Source organism: Choloepus didactylus, chromosome 8 (genome assembly GCF_015220235.1).
Source record: "Choloepus didactylus isolate mChoDid1 chromosome 8, mChoDid1.pri, whole genome shotgun sequence".
NCBI classification, from domain to species: Eukaryota; Metazoa; Chordata; class Mammalia; order Pilosa; family Megalonychidae; genus Choloepus; species Choloepus didactylus.
In genome coordinates this window covers 43956291-43968662 of record NC_051314.1, presented here as the reverse complement: position 1 = coordinate 43968662, position 12372 = coordinate 43956291, and the positions used below count along the sequence as shown (strand labels likewise).

The 12372-nt window shown below is 35.1% G+C and overlaps 1 pseudogene; it reads right to left on the bottom strand.

Annotated features, from left to right (window-relative positions):
* Positions 1 to 10401: 10401 nt before the first annotated feature.
* LOC119543452 lies at positions 10402 to 11334 on the bottom strand (annotated as a pseudogene).
* Between the last annotated feature and the right edge of the window lie 1038 nt (positions 11335 to 12372).

The window sequence follows — 12372 nt, the reverse complement described above, 5'->3', positions numbered from 1 at the left end:
AACAAATCTAAAATCTCAGCAAAATGCAAAGGTTAAATAATTTATGTCACTCTATTAGATACAGCCATAACCAAGAAAAATTATGTTTTGGGGGAATTTTACTGAGTTAAAGAAATGCTTATAACATGTGAACAAAAACATAATGAGGAACCCTACAGTATTGGAAAGAAGTACAACAAAATATTAATAGTCATTATCTATACACTCTGGCAGCTAACTGCTAGATTGCAAGTAAGAAGCTAGTATACTGCACTTTATTTACCTCTAAATGTTCAATATACAGCCCATATATAGTCCAGCACCTGGCACATATTACCCATTTAATAAATAGTTGTTGTGTGTTTGAAAGAACGAACTTGAATCTGAAATTTATTTATTTGCTTTCTTCTTACAATTTTCTATAATTTGAATATTCTCATCAATGAACACATTTTGTTTTTATAGTAATAAAATGTAAATATTTTAAACGTCTGCCACAAATCCATGCAAGGCATAAAGAAAAAATATGTTATTTTCTTTCCTTGATTGGGGTGTGGATAGAAAACCAGGAAATTTACAGAGTATGCTGATTTTGCCAACAATGTTCTAACTGAAGAGTCTCTTCAAGATATTGGTAAATAATAACGTCAACTAGAAGTTAGAAATGGAGAGAGCTATATTTATGCTTTAAGTCACTAGGGACAAATACTTTTTGATATATTAACTTCATCTCTTCTTTTGGTTTTGTCAGTAATTTTTAACCTATATCATGTATTAAATTCAATTTCTAGATTACAAAGTATTTTCACATTCATGTGCTTGATACTTGTAGCTCAAGTAATGAAATCACATAGTATTTAATGTAAAAGTTTTCCAATTCACATATAAACTGCTTTTATATTAAACACATTATACAATGATATAAAATATTTGTTCTGGGGAATAATGCAAATTGTATTTTCTATATTGAGCTGTAGTTACATAGAGGAGTATATTTTACTTTTCTTGTATGCAAATACAGAAGTAATTGTTCAAATACTTAGCATTATATTTTTATTCCCATTTATCTGAGTGATAAGTATTCCATCAGAAGAGTGAGTGGAAGAAGAGATTGGAAATAAGTAAAGAATCTGTAACAAAAATTAAAGTTTAATAAACTTTGAATTTGGGGGAAAAATGAATAAAGGGTGAAATATGTCCTTTGTAGTAGATTTAGCTCAAACTTTTCAATCACAGTCTTGAATTTCAATTTGCTGAGCAAACTTCCTCTAGTTGGACATGTTTTCTTCTCTTCTGGCTCAGCTCCATGTCTACTGATGCCTAAAGGATTTGTGTGAGTCGGCTCACATTTACCAGGCATCCAGTGTGAAATGACAGTTTACTCCCTGTGCATTCAATTTTTTCTATTCTTTTTCTTTGTTGTTAGTCAGGTATTGACAGGAGCTTCACACTGAGATTCAAGTCATCAAAAACACTTGTCACTGAAGAAAAACATACTTTCTTCTATTAAAAAGTAAATTACAACAGAAACTGGTAGTCTGCTCCTGACCATCAAGACATGGTCATGAGATTTAAAACAAAATGAAGGAAAACAAAACAACATATAAACAAACAAACAAACAAAAAAAACACAAAAGCACTCCTGGCAACTCTACCATCTCTTAAATTAAAGTGATAAAACTGAAAATGGCTATTCAAACAAGTTAATCAGAAATTGATCAAAACCTATCCAGGTCTACATAGAACATGTATTTAGAAATAATAATGGGAAAGACACAGAAGAATGACTTTATTATGATAGGGACAGATTTGCAGTGATTGCTTCATCCAAGAAGTATAGCACTACTGGCATCTTAGGTTCCATATACACTGAGCGTGACAACATTCTGTCTCTGAAAAGCATTAACTTGTGTTTTACAGTTTTATTTTGTATTACCTATCATATAGCAAAATCTCTCTCTCTACTCCACCCCCCACTCTGAAAACTCAATTTCTATTACATTCCATGATCTGTGGATAAAATAAAAAGCAAGAAACTAGAAAATCAAGTCAAGTCAACTTAACCGTCTCCATCCAAAACATCCTTCTCCATCCAAAACATTGACATCTCAGTAAAGTCTGTAACAAATGATATTTGAGATCCCTCTAAGCAAAAGTTGGAAATTTTAGCAGAAGAATATATATGTATGATGAAGAAGAACTCTTTCCCCCTCCATGTCAGTATAGAAGAGAAATATTTCCTACTTCCACATGAGAAAGAAATTAACTTTTTAGATAAAAATTTCATATTACTTTTAAATATATATTTTATATAGTTTTAATGATCTACAATTTAATGCATTTTTCCAAATTTTGCTGTTTTTTGTTGACTTTTCGTAATTCCAATTTATTTCATGACAGTGTTGTTCAATAGCATTAGCACTAACCACAGCTGAAAGTCACTCATCTTTTTTTTGTCAAAATCCATCCAAAACTCACCTGAAGCATATATCCTTTCATGATTAATCCTAAATAATACTTAGGTCCTTTCAATACTTTTTAAGCACCTAAAATATGCCAGTTGGTCACTCATCAATGGGAGAAAGGAAGCTATGTTAGACATCATCTTAATTTGGAGAAGTTCACAGTGTAAGGAGGGAGATCTAACAACAATTAAATACTGTCAAAACAGTGGGCCAACTGCTTTAAATGAGTTGTTTGCTATGTGCTAGGGGGTTACAGAGAAAGACCCCCAAACTAATCTGGTAAGGACAGGAAAGAAGCATTGAGAAGCATTACCTCTTTTAAAATTTTCCTCCTCAACCTTTTACATTCTTCAAAGTGGTAGTATGATGTCAAGTCCTTGTTAATTCATCCAAACTCAGCAACCCACTAACAGTGAGAAGTTTGACATGCAGAGTATCTCAAAGGCTTACAGAACAAAACTGATATTGTAAAGCTGGCCTTTGTTTCTGAGGTAGTCTTGTAAGTACTTTTAAAGATAGGAATCATTTATCATGAGGTCATTTATTTTTAGCAGCACTGTTTCAAGCCTTGAAATGTGCTGACCTTTACTCTTAAGCCAGCTAAATGATTTCCTTGTTTACATCATCAATTTGCTTGGTAAACCTTATTTTTTAAGAGTGTAGAAAGTAAATTCCAATGCAACATACTGATTATTATGGAATACAAATTATACTACTCTAGAGTATATTGTACTTGAGTGAGTGATATGTTCCTCAGAAGAGAAATTTTTGTGCTTTTACATTTGTGAGCACTCATCAAATTTACGGCACAGTATTGGCAGGAAAATTCATTCTATTTCTTTGAAAGACATAATATCCTCTAATTCCTTCTGCCTTCCTTTATTGATGGTGTGCTATATACTATAAACACATAATATTGTTTTCCACTTGAATAAACAATTAAATGTTCTAAAATATCATGCCTATTTCTTTTCTTCTTAAAATATATTTTCCTCATTTTAATGTTTCTTAAATCAAGATTCATCCTAAATTGCTGCATACATTGATGTAATTTTCCCCAAAAAGGGATAATCAAGATTGAGGGGTACCTTATGATTGGAATCCTAGAATTGATAAAATACAGTATTCATGATAATACATATCTATACATAAAAATGTCAACATCCATTTCTGTCATATCCTAAAGAGAAAATTACTTATGTATTGCATTACTTTAATATTTCTTTCATCTCCTTTATTCACCTATGAGACTCTAGAATTAATGTGTTCTAGTTTGCTAATGCTGCCGGAATGCAAAACACCAGAAATGGATTGGCTTTTATAAAAGGGGGTTTATTTGGTTACACAGTTACAGTCTTGAGGTCATAAAGTTTCCAAGGTAACACATCAGCAATCAGGTACCTTCACTGGAGGATGGCCAATGGCGTCCGGAAAACCTGTTAGCTGGGAAGGCACGTGGCTGGCGTCTGCTCCAAACTTCTGGTTTCAAAATGGCTTTCTCCCAGGACGTTCCTCTCTAGGCTGCAGTTCCTCAAAAATGTCACTCTTAGTTGCTCTTGGGACATTTTTCCTCTCACAGCTTCTCCAGAGCAAAAGTCTGCTTTCAATGGCTATCTTCAAACTGTCCCATCATCTGCAGCTCCTCTCTCAGTTCCTGTGCATTCTTCAAAGTGCCCCTCTTGGCTGTAGCTCCTCTTCAAAACATCACTCACAGCTGCACTGCGTTCCCTCTGCCAGTCAGCTCATTTATATGGCTCCACTGATCATGGCCCACCCAATGGGCGGGCCAACACTCCATGGAAATTACCCAATCAGAGTCATCACCCACAGCTGGGTGGGGCGCATTCCAAAGAAACACTCAAAGAAATCTAATCAACAATGATAACGTCTGCCAATGACGTTATCTAATCAACAATGATAATGTCTGCCAACACTCCATGGAAATTATCCAATCAGAGTCATCACCCACAGCTGGGTGGGGCGCATTCCAAAGAAACACTCAAAGAAATCTAATCAACAATGATAACGTCTTTGGTATTTTGTGAAAGGGCTTGGAGTAAACACTCATAGACATACTCTAGTTTGTCTATGATTTTTTACAAAGCTATTAGATGAAAAGGAAAACTTCCACTGAAATCCAAAATGTATACTTACTCCAACAGTCAAGTCTTTTACTGCATCATCAAGCATTCTAATATGTTTAAGAAGGAGTGACCAAAATTTTAAACTTATCACCATCTCATATCTGTTAGTAATGGAAAATGAATAAAATATCATATGGACATGGTATGTATTAAAGAGAAATTTAGTTTTTCTATCATAGTGGAATTAGGTTTCAGATAGCTTTGGTTCAAAATTGTATATAACAATATACAACAGTTCAAAACAATGTTAAAAAACAATTATGTTTTGATTATTTATATGTAATTATTTATATGTACCGGAAGAAAGTCTATATATTATTTTTGACAAAATTATTCAGTATTCTATCTAGTGCTTTAGAATTAAACACATTAAAATAATACGCTCTGTCTTTTGTATAAAATTGTTCTCTTTCACTTTGAAAAGAAATTGCTTTACTCACAAAGACATCCTGTCATGCAATGCAATAGCTCTTTAATGTGAATATCTCCTTTACCAGGGAGTGAGAATACACACACACACAAGCAAGGTGTAATTACTATTAATCAGCTAGGAAAGTCTAATTTCCAAATTGGAATTTGTTAATAGAATAAAGCTAGAGGTTGCAATCACTTTGAGAAAAACAACTGGCAGTATCTCTTATACCTAAAGATACATAAGCCCCATGATCTAGCAATTCTACTCCCAGGTATTCACTCAAGAGGTATTTAAAAATAGGTCGACACAAAGATTGTAAAGCAAATTTATAGCAGACATGTAAAATAGGCAAAATCTAAAAATTGCCCAAGTTGCCATCAACAGAATGGATAAACAAAGTGAGGTATGTTTATATGATGGAAAACTGCTCAGCAATAAAAAGGATGAAATTATTTAAACACACAACAACATGGATTAGTCATCAAAACACATTAAGCTAAATGAAAAAAGGCTCACACAAAAGAATGAATGCAATATGATTTCATGTAAATGAATGGAAAACTGCTCAGCAATAAAAAGGATGAAATTATTTAAACACACACAACATGGATTAGTCATCAAAACACATTAAGCTAAATGAAAAAAGGCTCACACAAAAGAATGAATGCAATATGATTTCATGTAAATGAACTTCCAGAAGAGGTATAATTAATAAGGGCAGTGGTTGATTGAGTGGGAAAGAGACTAACTATGAAAAAGCATGAAGGGTTTTCCTTTTACGGTGCCCACATTCTGACATAGATAGGGTGCTGGGTATATAGGTGTATATATTTGTAGAAATTCATGAAAAGGTATACTAAGATTTTTGCATTTCATTGTATGGATGTTTTTCTGAAAATTGAGTGTTTTTGCTTAAAATTGATATTGAATTTTAGGTGATTATACAAATGCTAAGTATTTAGGGACAACGGTATCTATAACTTACTTTGAAATACATAAAATAATAAGATTGCATTAAATATAGAAGTAGGAATAGAGGATAAAGCAAGTTTAATAAAATTTAACAAATATTAATTATGGGTATAGGGGTCATGTAAAACTGTTTCAATGATTTGGCATGTTTGAAACATTTCATAATAAAGTGTTGGAAAAAAATTTGATTGAGAAAAACCCATGAAATATACACACAAATAGTTTCCAGGGTATTATTTCTTAATAATCACAATGAAAAATGTTATTTCTGTGTTCAGTATTTTTCAATCATAGTGTTTCCTGAGCCCACTGGCCATAATTGTTTAACATACAGATATTCACTGAAAAACTCAAAACCAAAACCGACACCTAAGATAAAATTTTGTAGCTAATAGATTCTATGAGGATGTTTGTATTTATCATAAGAATTATTTTTTACACATGATTGAATAGGGCTTTACATTAATTATTATAGTTGTTTCATAAATTAATACAATGTTGAAATAAATTTACAGTTATTAACCAGAGGCTTTGGGGTATATTCCCTAAGAACAAATGGTGTATTTTTATGTTGTAACATTGCTTATAATCTTATTTAATGCATTAGTCATCACATAGTAGATTTTTAAACATTTTTGCAAAAGGAAAGGATAGATAAAGGTATTCCATTCAAAATGATCATATGAAATACCACCTTGCCAATAGCTAGAACTTGTCAAAAAGTTCCAGCCAAACACAGACAGGACTGAGCAATGATGTTTCTAGCTGCACAACTGCTTTTTCAGTAATACTGTTATTTTAAATAATGGGAGCATTCAGTTTCTGCAGACAAATTAGTCATATTGCCCATATTTATTTTGTTTTACGATATTTTAAAGGCACATATTTTCAGCTACTTGTTTGGGTATTATTGACTTTTTTTTTTTTACTGTGTGACATCTTAAAAAGCATTTGAAAAATAAGTTACATTTATGCATGCCCCCCCGCCCACACATGCATACATATATAAATAGGACCTTTCAGCAGGGATATATGGTACTGTGATAATATCCTTAATTTTAGAAATGTGGTACTTTTTATCTGTTGTTTATTTTATTTATTTATTTAAAAAATTTAAATGTCTATTTTCTGTCTGGCACATATTAGGGATAAAAATATAAATAAAATATTGACCCTACCCTGAGTGAGATCAGAGTTTTCAGATTTAATTTCTCTCCAAATATAGGTTGCCAAAAGCTTTGAATGTAGACATATCTCTGAATGTTGATGAGACCAATGTAAAACAAAATTCCTTCAATTAAAAGTGATCTGAGAAAAAAGAAACAGAAGAAAAAAGGAAAGTTTCCTTTGACAACTGGAAAAATTAAATGGAAATTCAGGCATTTATTTTTGTTTGTTGTTTTAAGAAAGCTTGGTTTCTTGCTTGATCATATAGTAGCCTAATAATGATGGTAGTGATTCCAGTAAACAGACCATCAAAAAAAATTTTTTTAATTAAAAATAAATATGGCAAAATATAAGAAAGCTGAGAGGTAAAGTAAACACAAAGAAAGCCATTTTCTCCTGTCTCAGTTAAATACAGGAGTCCTCATTGTATAAGGCCATTTTCTTTTCTTTTGTGCCAACGTTTAGTTTGAACTGACTACTGTTAAACACTGTGTTAAGCATTTTTGTAGTCATTATCTCATCTGATGTTCACAAAAACTTTGTGATAGTGGACATTATCCTTGTTTTACAGATTTTTGAAAACTGAAGTCTTTGAGGGGAAGGGACTTGTCTGAAGTCATCAGAGGAATTTTGAACTATCTGTAGCCAGAAGTCTATATTCATCCTTTGAAAAGATGGTTTAAGTGTTAGAATTTAATTTAATAAAGAAAAGTTAAAACTATTCTTCATTAATATCCTGTGTGCTTCTACAAAACCATAAGGTTTAGTTCTATCAAAAAGTTCTCATTTAGTCAGTTGCTAGCATAGTATTTATATAGCCACCACATTATGCCAATCCTCTAATCTTTATATTGCCTGCTGATCCAAAACAGAATCAAATAAGTACCCCAGCTTTTATTTATAGGACCCTAAGTGATGTGGATTTGTTAATGCATGCAAATTGAACAACAACCTGGATCTAGCAGCTCAATGACCCTCAGTAACTCAATCTCTATATTCAAGTGAGTAAAAGAAAATAGAAGTTTTCTAAGTCAGTGTCGACAGTATTTGAAACTTTCTTTGAAACAATGAAATCTAAGAGACAAAAATCCTAAGAAAAGGCTGTGTTGTTCGTTTTTTTCTTTGATTAATTTATTGCACTTCAGTAAATTGTCCAGCTTTCAAAAGGCTTGGTTCCAGAAGAGTCCAAAATTTGCATGCTCTTGTACGGCTTGTGCTAAAAATAATACAAATTTTGCTTCTCAAATATAGTACTAAATTGAAGAAAAGGAAACAGAAAATCCTCATGGAAGAAGAACTGGGGAAGGAGGGATAGAAAGAAGGGAAGAAGGAAGATAGGATAAAATAACAGAAAGAGGGAGAAGGCTGATTTGGGAAAATAAATATAACAGAAAAATAGGGAAATGAAAAAGACAAAGGACATTTTGAGGTAGAGAAACCAATATACTAAGGGTAAAATGAGGTCAGAATTGAGGTGCTTAGTCAGAATCTCAAGCTTGATTTTATTTATGGAGACCAGAAGGGTACTGTAAGTGAATAAATTGGACCAGTTGTAAGAAAATCATGTTTCTCTTTTTATGACTTTCCTTTTCAACTTTTGATAGAGAAATAAACACAAAGAAATATTTCTCTACCAAAAAAAAAAAGTGAAATTGAGTTGATAAAGAGCTAGGAAATCCTCAGCCTCTGGAGAACAATAGGAAATGGTGAAGTAAACCGGCATTCACACTGGCCCTAATACATAGAGATGGGGTGACACCATTCAACTTTGGCCAATATTGCCAGATCCTATAATTCTTTAAAGAGAAGCTGAAATCCAAATTGTATGAGAAATCTGAAATATTTGACAACTCATCTGTGGTGGTTTAAAGCTATATGTACCCCCCAAAAACATGTTCTTAAATCTAATCTATTCATGTCCATGTAAACCCATTATGAGTCAGACCTTTTAATGAGACTACTTCAGTTAAGGTGTGACCCACTTCATTCAGGATGAGACTTAATCCTATTACTGGCATCCTTTATAAACATAATGAATACAGAGGGAGAGACAGAGACAGAGAGGGAGCGCCACATATGTTAAAAGTGGAAATCAACTTAACCCAGAAGGGAAGGGAGAGAACAGCAGACATCTCCATGTGCCTTGCCATGTGGCAGAGGAGCCAAGGATCACCAGCAGTCTTCAGGAAGAAAGTATCACTGTGATGATGCCTTGATTTGGATGTTTTCTTGGCCTCAAAACTCTAACCTAATAAATTCCCATTGTTCAAGCCAAACCATTTCATGGTATTTGCCTTAAGCAACCTAGGAAACTAAAAAGTCATTCAATGTTTTCGTTTTTGTTTTTTAAATCAATGTGAGTACTTTCAATACCCCTCATGAACTCCACCCCTACAAAAGCCAAGTTGGGTTTTTTGGCCCATTGACAACCAGATCGTATACTATTACTACTGAGGGGAAAGAGGAGAAAGTAGTATTCCTAACTGCACCTCTAGCTTTCTTAAAGTCCGATGGACACTGGTATTTGCAGTGCTCTTCTCCAGATCACGTTTTTGCATCTCAGCCTGGTGCATAGTTCTCTATACATGGTCTATGAGGGTTTAGTCTATGGTCATCTCTCCTATTCTCTGTTTTCGTCCTCTTTTTTTTTTTGTTGTTTATGAAAAACATCACCCTTTATAATAGCCTTAAAACATTTACACTCATTCAGAACTTCATGAAAATCCAGCTTCTCTCTTCAAGTAATTTTCCAGTCCTGTCTAATTTGTCCATGTTTGTGTAGAAACAGCATGTTATTCTTTGTCAGCTCACAAATTCAAACTTTGTTATGGTGAGCTAACTAAGGAGCCTTGGCTTTCCCTTCTCTCATCATTCTGAATTGTGTTCTGAAATTTCCCCTTTCCATCTTTCCTTTTGGAGACCCTTACCACACTTTTCACAGTTTTGAGGTTTGTGTTTAACAACTTTTATTCTCTTAAAAAAAGTGCTTGCTACTAACAAAGCCTTCAAACCAGGTCCTCTCTTGGCAATGGTGCTATGTGTGGTCAGACTTTGCTCTGCTAGGAGCATAAAAGGTGACTCATCTTTCAGGGGCTTTGTACTGCTTTGGTGGGATTAACTTCCAGGGCCACTTAGGCCTTCTCTTCAACCTTTGATGCTTTTAGGTTTCTAAAGCCAATGGCCTTAGGGGAAGATAAATGCATTTCAGAAGGCATACTAGTGTCAAATGCACTGATAGTTCAGGAAGTTCAACTGCAATTCACACTAATGTTCCAGGCTTTGAATCTTCATGCCAAAAGAGCCTCTGCTCATTACTCCCAAGCTATCTTCCAACTGGTGTCCATCTATACTGTCAAGTTGACTGGTCTCCATGTACTGCCTGTTTGGAGAGGGTAGAGGATTATAGACATTGCTATAGCAAATGGTATAAGAAGAATTTGCCAGGGTCTCATATTCTGATAGCCCTATGGTCATCTGGGTCCTCCAGTTCCCAGAAGCATTTGTAGAAGACACTGAAGAGTAGGAAGATGCTCAGCTGCTTGGAGAACAGGGAACTTGCAATCCAGTGAGCCCTAGGCATCTCTGTGATACCCTGTCAGAGACTAAGTTAGTCTGTAGGCTGTGCCCTGGTCCTTTTGTCCAGAGGCCTGCTAGTACCAGCCTCACCACTGCTCTGTGACTAAGGCCTTGTGGATATTTTTGGTGATATGCTTTGATTTAGCAGCAGCCTTCCTCAGCAGTCAGTGTTGCATATGGGTTATGGTGCACCTGGTCCACCTCATCTACACAAGAGACCTACTGTAGTCTCTTGGGTAGTCATATCCACAGTGCACTGAGGACCAGTAGGAGGGATTGACACTGTGTCATCCTTCAGTGTCATTTTCATAGACATAGTCACCATTGTAATAAAGATCACACTCTCCATATGGTGGGTACCCTGCAATATAGTAACTGGAAGAGGGTTGCTCCTGACTCTTAGAGTAGATGCCATTCATCACACTATCCTTTTGGCTAGGTTGGGCATGCTTCCTGAATTTGAGGTTGAAACATTCTGCTTCTTGGAACTTCTCTGACCCCTGGAACATGTGTCCAGATCTAGGTGCTGTAATTTGGGCAGATAATTGGTGTCACACAGTAATAGTCTGCACTTGATTGGCTGGTGTAGGAAGACCTATTTCAGTGCTGCTGCTTCTTTGGGATTTGGAAAGGGAGAGAAATGGCTTATCATTGTCCTTCTCAGAGAGCAGTGGGACTAGGACTCAAGGCTTTCACTCTGCTGGCTGTGGTGCTGAGATGAAGATTCGGGTTCTAAGTAGCTGCTGCTGTAGGCATTTTGGGTGAGAACTGGTGTGCTGGGCATGCTCTGGCCTCCCTGAGACCACCTCTCCAGGGTTTTGTAAGAGCTGCTGTGTGTCAATAACGTTTCTCTGAACTGCCTGGTATCCACAGACTATTCACTGATGGATGACTTTCTGAAATGGATTTGCTCAATACCAAAAGACTTGGAGGTAAGAATGCTTAGAGAATGAGGGCCTGAGTTTGATCACTGCCCAGCAAGACTGAAGGAGTCATAGGATCATCATAGGTGGTAGTGTTGGAGAGAAGCTACTCTCTGATGGGATTATGTCTTCTGGTAAAATAATTTGCTTCCTGGCTGGGTTTCTTTCCACATCTAATTTGGTATTCATTTATTGCATTTTCAATCTCCTGAAGCTTTTTCACTGCATCTGTGTAAGCTTGCTTTCATTTTTTCTTCACAGTTTTACAAAGTTCTGCCTCATTGGGAAGTTTTTTTGTTTGTTTGTTTGTTTTTTTTTTTTTTTTTTTGCAGCTTCAACCAGCTTTTGCTGTATTAAGAATTGCTCACCAGTTCTTGCAAAACAGATTCCTCTGTGTATTCATGCATACTTTTCACTTGGCAGCAATTTGTCATCTAATTTGAATGTACTACCTACATGTCTTCTGACCTGAGGAGGTTTCTCACCTATATTTAGTGGATACTCTTGGCATTTTGCCAGTGAGCTCAGCCTCCTGCAAGCATATCTTCTTAAGCTCTTTGACTTTCTTCGGGAGTTTTTCTTACAACAGCTTTTTCTTCTTGAGTTCAAGGGTTTTCTCTCTCTTTTGCTCCTTACTAACCTCTGAGTCTTGAGAACCTGCAGAGATTAAACTGCCATTGCTTGCCATGATGAACTGACTTTTTCCCTCCAGGCTCACCATTTTGGAGACA